Source organism: Perca flavescens, chromosome 4 (assembly GCF_004354835.1).
Source record: "Perca flavescens isolate YP-PL-M2 chromosome 4, PFLA_1.0, whole genome shotgun sequence".
Classification (NCBI taxonomy): Eukaryota; Metazoa; Chordata; class Actinopteri; order Perciformes; family Percidae; genus Perca; species Perca flavescens.
This window is the reverse complement of record NC_041334.1, coordinates 29639024-29647567: the sequence shown is the minus strand read 5'-3', so window position 1 is coordinate 29647567 and position 8544 is coordinate 29639024. Positions and strand designations below refer to the sequence as shown.

At 40.9% G+C, this 8544-nt stretch overlaps 1 protein-coding gene across 4 annotated transcripts in view; it reads left to right on the top strand.

Moving 5' to 3' along the window:
• The first annotated feature begins 302 nt into the window (after window positions 1-302).
• Window positions 303-8544, top strand: part of LOC114553980 (histone deacetylase 7) — a 45860-nt gene continuing 37618 nt past the window's right edge. For 2 of the 4 annotated variants that reach the window (XM_028575481.1, XM_028575484.1), the window contains exon 1: window positions 303-509. The gene's annotated coding sequence lies outside the window, so the exon portion shown is untranslated. Of the gene's footprint in view, window positions 510-7881; window positions 8235-8544 lie in introns of those variants that run through there. The other 2 variants (XM_028575482.1, XM_028575483.1) reach the window with 1 other exon arrangement.

The window sequence follows — 8544 nt, the reverse complement described above, 5'->3', positions numbered from 1 at the left end:
ACTCTCTCTTTCTCTCCCACGCACGCACGCACGCACGCACACACGCACACACACACACACACACACACACACACACACACACAAAACCTCCTCCATCCCTGGAGCTTACTTACAAAAAGTTACAGGGGGCTGATAGGGCAGAGCAACTCTGACTTCTTTGAAAGAAAGATTTAGGGGGAGTGATTAAATGTGTGTGTGTGTGTGTGTGTGTGTGTGTGTGTGAGAGAGAGAGAGAGAGAGAGAGAGAGAGAGAGAGAGAGAGAGAGAGAGAGCTCACATGAGAGGAAGTGCACGACACAAAAAAGTCAGAGGGTTGTGTCAAGCAGTTGACTGTGACTCCCTCTGTCAGTGCACAGCCGGGCTCCAGCGTTGCAGCACCACTCCCCTGTCAAAGCAGGATCTATCTTCTCCCCGACCCTCCCACCCTGTCTGACTGCGGCCTCTGTGATTGACTGAACTGCTGTGGGAGCACCGAGGGACCTCTCACTGGATGTCAGCGGCCAAAACCGGTAGGTGATGTTGCACATTTGCACATAATATATCTATCTGTGAACGAGTGTGTAACAGCTGTGTAAAAATGTGTCCATCAATGTCTCTAAATCACCAGGAAAACATGGAAGTAATCTTTTATGTATTATCCTCTGAAGAGAGGGTTTTGATGTGGACACAGTTTTGCCCAAACGGAAGAGTCTTGTTGTTGCTTTGGTTCATCATTACTGTTACTACCGGCAGATGGTCAGCTTTGTTTGGCTTCGGCTGTGAGAAGCTGGGGTTTGCTTTGGATTCAGTGTAGCGGCTACCCTTTACATTGATATCACTGCAAATGCTTCAAAATCATGAAGACGTAAAATGTGCAAGAAGAACATTGTGGTGAGCAACAGCAAAACACAACAACTGTACCTCATTTTTTGTATTTGTTTTATTTGTTCGGTTTTGGACGTTCTCAGGACGGGGAAAGGGGAGAAAATTGGAAACAGCCCCCGAGAGCTAGTCTGTCCAGGAAAAGTATTAAAGTGCAAAGAATGAAGGAGACACACAACAACAGTCCCTCACACTGCAATGCTTAGGGAGACAAGCATATAGACAGAGATGAGAGCGAGAATGTGTTCGGAAAAAGGCTAGAAAGATGTTTGGTTGACACTGAGAGTTAATTAAATTGCTGTCACAACTTTGGCTATCCTCTGTACTGAAAAAAACCCTGTATATTTAAAAAAAAAGAAAAAGCAAAAACTGAAAAAAAATTTGACATGGTAATGTTGTCAATTCTTGCTTGTGCATGCATACTTTTTTTGCCCATGGACACATATTTTTATAGAATTCTGAATCAGCCCTGTACACAACATTCTTATTCGATTAGAAATGATTAAAACAATAAGTAAAAAGTTAGTAGAGTCCACTGTATAGCAGGTTTAGCTTTTCACCTCCCCCCCCCTTCTGTGTTTTTGTGCACAGTACATAAATCTTGCTGTTTAAGATAAAATGCTGGTCTCAGCCTTTCTCACCCAAAACACTAAACTTTCGCTCTATTTTTACTCTCCCGTGCTGCTTCATTTTTAGAGGCTTGTCTACGTGGTTTGTTGGGTTATAAATCAGACTGTAAGTCCTCTGTGTTCTCTCTGAAAATAATGGGGATATAATAATGATATTTGTGGTTTATTTGGACTCGTCCCTGCCTTGATGGACACAAATTCCTGTTTTAGGGATTTAAATACTGATAAAAAAGGACCCTTCCACCCTGTCCAAACGTATACACGCTTGTTTTATTTCTTGGAATTCAACGTTTTAGCATTATCACTCAGCTGTGCCTCAGATTATCTGATTATCAGTTTATTTATGGTAAGAATGAGAGCTGAAATTATCAACCCCTTGATCGATAAGTTGATAGACAGAAAATGAATGAGCAATCATTCTGAAAATTGATTCCTCGTAATGCATTTTTAAGCAAGAATGCAACCATTTCTAAGCAACAATACAGTGGTTCCAGCTTCTCAAATGTCTTCTGTGACAGTGAACTATCTTCAGATTTTGGACAATTGATCAGACAAAACATTTAGAGATGATCTTGAACTGGTGGTGGCTTTTTTTTTTCTTTCTTTTTTTGCTGTCATTTTATAGACTAAATGATTATTGATTAATCGAGAAAATAAACACATTTAAATCTGAAGCCATATTTAATTTGATTAGGGGAGAACAAAGAAATCAGTCTAAGCAGCCAAACTGTATAAATAACTTGATAAACTTGACGGTCTATATTTATGTCATAGTGATAAATCTTCATACTCTGGGTTTGTTTGGTTTGTAAAGGTCAAAAGGCAGCAGGTTAAGAAGCCCCAGTCAGCTGGGAGTGGCCCTCAGGGACGTAACTCTCCCTCTCTCAGGGTCTCTGAACCCGATACCTCTCTGTGAGCTAACAGTGGTTAACAGTTACAGCTCAGCCGTGGAGGACGAGCCTCTCCTCCATGCGTTGGCAGTTGTAGTTCGGAAGAAAGAAAATAGTTCCTACATGAAACTGCACACAAACAGGTTTGTGGATTATCTTGAGTAACCAGGTCATGCTTTTAAGAGACATTGCTATTGAGTTTTTCAAATGTGTTTTTCTGAGGCTTTGAGCCCCACAAGCCGAGTGCCATCTAGATACCTTATATTCAAGAGAAGGCAGACATCTCTGCGGCCGATATCTCCAACCCTGGGCAAGTCACACCAAAACAATCTACATTTAGGTAAGATTTGATTTTGGGCTGAACTCCCCCTTTAAGAGGGTTCTTCATCACAGCACAGGCTGCCCACTGAGAAATGAAGAAGGAACTCGAGATACTGATCATGATACTAATGAGCGGCTGATAGTAAGTTCACTTCGATCTCTTAAACCTGAACAAGCTGCTGTTTGTGTTAAGATAACAAACAATAGATGCAGTCATTTATTTGTGTACCACCCCCTAGTGGAGAAGTATTTTTACTGCAAGAATCTGGTCTAATTTAGATGCAACTGCCATGGGGAAGTTTATATGGAAAAACTGTCCGAAAGATTTGTCAGGGAGGAAGCAATTTAACTAGCTTCAGAAATTACTGTACATAGATGAAGTTTTAGCAGGAAATATAAAAGTATAAAATTGTTGCCTTTTCCACTTTACATTATCATCCAGGCCATGAGTTAAATGGCACAATGAATTTTGAAAATGTATCGTTTCTCTCATTACTTTTGGATGTTTCACTCAATAAAAGTTCTTAATTTCTCTATAATTTAAGTATAGAATTTTTCAAAATGAGCATTAACTCAACAGCAGCTCAAGTGTAATCACCAGCTCGCAGGTTTATTCAGTTTGACATGCAAGGCATGCCACAAACCTTTTCAAAGGGGTACACTCTGTTCTAAACGCTATGTTTTGACCTTTTTCCACACGTGCGCATACGGGAGTGTGAAGGCGTTGTAAAGCAACACTTTCCAGCATCACAGTCAGTTTCCAGAGAAACTAGGTGAGCGTTGAGTGCTATTTATTCCCTCTGTGGGTTGACTTTGATTTGCTGTTGGGAATGGAAAGGCTTTAGAGGCAACCCACCACGGCGTGCAGCCTTCTCGGTTCAAAGTTACCGCACAGCTGCTAGCTGGAGCTTAGCGTGGCTTACCTGAACACACACAATGGTCTTTGTTATGCTGAGTGCACGTACTTTACAACCACTGTTTTACATACGCAATGGAGCTTTTTTTCTTAGATGTTCACAACAAGCCAGTGATCTGTAGATTCCTGGTTCAGTTGAATTATTTTTCTCTTTCCTGCATTTTACATTAACTGGTGATTTAAAGCTGCATTAACCAATTTTTTTGGTCACTTTGGGACAGTGGAACAAGTTGAAAACACAACATTGACATATCATCTGCTTATAAAGGTTTTGTGGCAAACATGTTTTGGTCTCCACCAACTACTGAGGGATTTGGCTCTTTAGTAGCTTAATGCTTATTATGTTCACCAGCTAGTATTTAAATTTGTCCGTCTGCTGTTTGATACTTAGCAGGTAGTGTACAGTGGATTTCTCAGACCTGTAAAAAAAAAAAAAAAAAAACTGTCTGCTGCTGGCCACAGGGTTGAGAGCAGCGGAACTGAATCAAAACAGTAAAGTTACAGTAAAACCAAAACAATGAGCTAAAATAAGCTAAAGAGACAGAGACAAAGAGAACTCTATGCATATGGCTGTCTGCGTCTGTTTGTGTGCATGTCTGGGTTTGCTGTCTGCATCGGTGCATGTCTCTGCATGCATGTGTTTGTCTGTAAAGTAGGATAACCCCCTGGCATAGTAAAAAACAAATTCTTGTTTTGCGGACCCCCAGTCTCCACCCAATACCAGGAAATCTGTGCGACTGATAACTCCACACATTCCACGGGTCACAATAATGTACTGTGGCATTTCCGTCGGTGGATCCTCCAATATCACACACATTATCCACATCAAACCTTCAATACGAACAATTACGCATGCAACTACAAAAGCCGCCACTAGACGTTTGTTTAGGTATGTGAGCGTGGCTATGTGGTTCTGGCAGCACTGCTGATTGCTTATCTTAATTATTTGCGCCCCAACCTTTTTCTCTCTCTAATCACTTTCTCACTCTCCCTATCTTTTGCCGGACTCCTTTTCTTTTACTTTTGGCAATCTGCCCTGCACTGCTGCTCTCTCCATCACCGTATTGCCTGACTGCATTCCTCTCATTCCTACTGGCTTCCTGTGACTGGAAGAGGAGTGAGCCCTACTGGCCACACAACTCTACCTTGGAGTCCTACCCATGTATGCAATATGTGTCTTTTCCCTTCTTCACTGTTCTGCCTTTCAGTTGTTTTTTTAAATCCTCTTTGGGATTCAGTATAAAACTACATCTATCAAAGTCTGGCGACAAGATTTTGAGGATGACTTTTCCACAGCATCTCACTCATAGTCTCATTGCACTGTAATGTAGGGATGTTTTAACTGAGGGATCTAATGACTGTCCCTCTCTTTATGATCCAGTCAGGCCCACATGCCCACACATATCCAAAAACTCGCATGCTACCCAGCAGTGGCACTGCCACTGCCCTTGTGATGGCGGAGACAGTGTAGAAATAGTGTAAGGGGGGAAGATAAGAAGAGAGAGCTCTATTTACATCTGATGATGATGATGATGATGATGATGATGATGATGATGATGATGATGATGATGCGATGATGGTAACAGAAACACAAATATTGGTGCCAACTATATCATTCCTGATAATAAAAACTCACAGTGACCACTTAGTAGCCTTAAGATATTGTTTCAAATGTTATGGGAAATTAATGTCGGTTTTTCATGGCTATAGTTTTAATGTAAACATTTCTGAATGACTCACTGTGAAACTTTCCCATTTGTGTATCAAAATGTCATCAAGGCTGTATTCCATTTCATAATCAGCTATTAGGCACTTTAAATATTTGCATTCAAATGTACTTGGACATAGTATCCTAACAGTACAGCATTCAATTTCAGAGCCATGGATGGACTTTATTACTTTCTATTATTATGCTTTTCAGAATTGGTACTTGCTTTCAGATATCAGCTCCTACAAGTATCATTTTAGATTGTATATCATTTGAACATGTGGCATACATAACCTTGGAGCGGAGATTCAGAGACCTGTTGACACAACTATGAATAATGAGGTGTTGATGATGGCTCATGAAAATATTTGTAAAGGCCACAACAAAACAGTGAATAAATGAATATTTTGATATTTTGATTTTCAAACAAAAGGTTTTAAAGGTGCAATATGTAATATTGTGTGTAATACTGGCAGCTAGCGGTTAAAATAGTTACTGCACTACCAATTCAAAATACAGGAGAGTCGTTTCCCCCGCCCCCTCCTGCCCAGACTCGAAGTTCACGGGGGTTGCCAGGTTGAGACCGAAGCATTCACAACAATGTTGCTAGACGCTTTTCTCACATTGCCAGACGTTACTCCACAGCACAGCAGAGTAGCTAACGTTAGATGCTAGTCTCACATAGCCAGACATTACTCCACAGCACAGCCGAGTAGCTAACATTAGATGCTGGCTATATTGACAGTCATAAAAGCCCGTGCTCACGCGGAGCTCTGTAACCAACTGACGGACACACTTTTTCGGCTTAAAATTATAGTATGAACCGCTAAAAACACAACAACCTCACTGTCCTCTCCACACGCAAGTCAGGCACACTTCCTCGGCTTAGAATTACAATACGAAACGCTAAAAATACCACTACCATTCCGACGGAACACACTTCATTGGCTTAGAATTACGGCAACAATCGCTAAACACACTGCAAACTCACAGTCCTCTCTTTCCGATTTACAGCCCCCCTCTCGTGGTTTAAAATAACTCACCGTTGTCGGCTCCAGCCGCTGAAGAGGCTACACGCTGTAAACAGCAATGGGCTGCTTGCCTGGTCCTCCGGGTAACATTAACAGTTAGCAGGGTTAGCATGGCGGCGTTAGCCAGGACCAGTCGGGATCACTACTGGCTATGTCTCAATTGTTTTTGCGAGTAACCAACTCGGGTACTCTTGCTATATAATTCAATGTGAGTACACAAATGTTGAAATGACAAAAAATGCCCATCCCTAGTAGCTGTGATAAATTAGCCTGAAGCTAATGCTTACCTGTTCAGGAGAAAATAAGCCAACTCTGCATCCTTTTGGGCTCTAAGCTGTCTCCATCTTTTCAAATACATTTCCAATATTTATATTGTTACGTCTCTGGTCACGCAACTGTTAGAAACATGCTGTTTTCTTTTTTTTTTTATGTCATGTAGAATCTATCTCCGTTGATCCTGTTCGTTTGTTTGCTGCTTTCATGGCTGTACTACCGTTACAGCTGTAGCGTGCTGGGTTTACGTTTTTACAGGTATATCTGGCAACCCGGCCTGCCTGTCAAACTGGGCCGTTGATAACAACACACAGATCAAAACATAAACATAAATTCCGTCACGGAATGTAAATTCAAAAAAAAAAGAAAAATACTGAAATTAGCATTGTTGTCAGAAAAGATAGTATTTCAGTTTAACATGTTTCCTTAATATCTGATGAGGCATTGGTATCATTTTTGGATTTATTACAGTATAAATATTACATATTGGACCTTTAAATAAAAATGGAACTTAAGCAGCAACAGTTACCAAGCACTTTCGACATCTGCAAAGAAGAAGCTCTGTCTCAAGCATGTGCTGTTCAAAATGGAAGATCTGCCAGAAATTCAATTTACTTGTGCGTATCTCAAATGATTCAGGACACAGTCAAACCCGTGACTGGGGGATGGACTGTCAAGTCCTGCCAAGAGAACAAAAGGAAAAGACATACTGTTGTTGAAATTAGACTGAGTTTTGTTGATAGCATTTTTTTTTTTTTAAACTCAGGCCGTAATTTCCCCCTTAGGTACACAATTTAACTGAGCAACAGCAAAGCTATTGACCAGGACTGGCCTGGGTCACATGAAATAAAAGACTGACTCAGTTTAACTACATGTTGGTGGTTTGTTCCAGATTAGTTTATCTTAATGGATCGAGTGATGTTGTCTTTGTTTTGGCAGAGGGTGGATTTGGCCACAAGCAAGATGAGGAAACTGTAATAGACAGTGAGAGTTCAGTTTGGGAGAGGACATGTGAGAATAGGCAGCACTGCAAGTTCAATATTTCTCTCTAAATTGTGGTGAAGTAAGTGGAATAAAATGGAAATAAGTAAAGTACAAGTAGGCCTACCTTAAATGTGTACTTAAATAAAGTTTAAAAATTAGGTGCGCCAAGTGCACACTGTAAAAAATACAATAAAAATAAACTTAAAAAAAAAAACAAACACACACACACACACACACACACACACACACACACACACAGAGCATCCTTACCCAGCTGAGTTCAGCAGATGGAGCCCTCACACCAGCAGCACACACGCGGATGAAAGTGAGACTCCCAGCAGTTAGCAGCAGTTTCACCACCGACAATCAGTGAGAAGGAGACGGATAAGTGGAGAGCAGCTTTCGGTGACGGGGGAACAGAATATCTCTTGTATAACCACCGAAACATTTTGAAGTGCCTCGATACAACACCGCGGGCTTATAGCTTTCTGTTTTGCAGCTCTGGATAGACAAGTTTTTATCCGTCTTTTTTCTGACTATTTCTACCTTAAACTGGCTGTCAGACCCTCCGGTGTCGCCTGAAGTTGGAAATGCGTCGTGTTTGAACTTCACCTCCAAACGGTAGGCGATGTTTAACGTTATTTGCTCACGTGCACCGTTAAGTTTAAGCTAATAAGCCCGGTTAAAACTTGTAGCCTAAATAGCCTACTTAAAATAAAGAGGCTATAATTAAAAATGTATATCGACTGCTACTTTACTGCTTTCTTGTTTACTAGAACGCGTGTCAGCTACTTGAACTTACGTAGTGTTGCTTATACCTTGTTGTGTGATAAAAATATCAGCTGCTGGCTGTCTACAATACGTACACTGTTAAATCCATGTTAAACTTTTCTGGCTTGCGTCCAAACTCAACAGGTGTAAAAGCTCACCT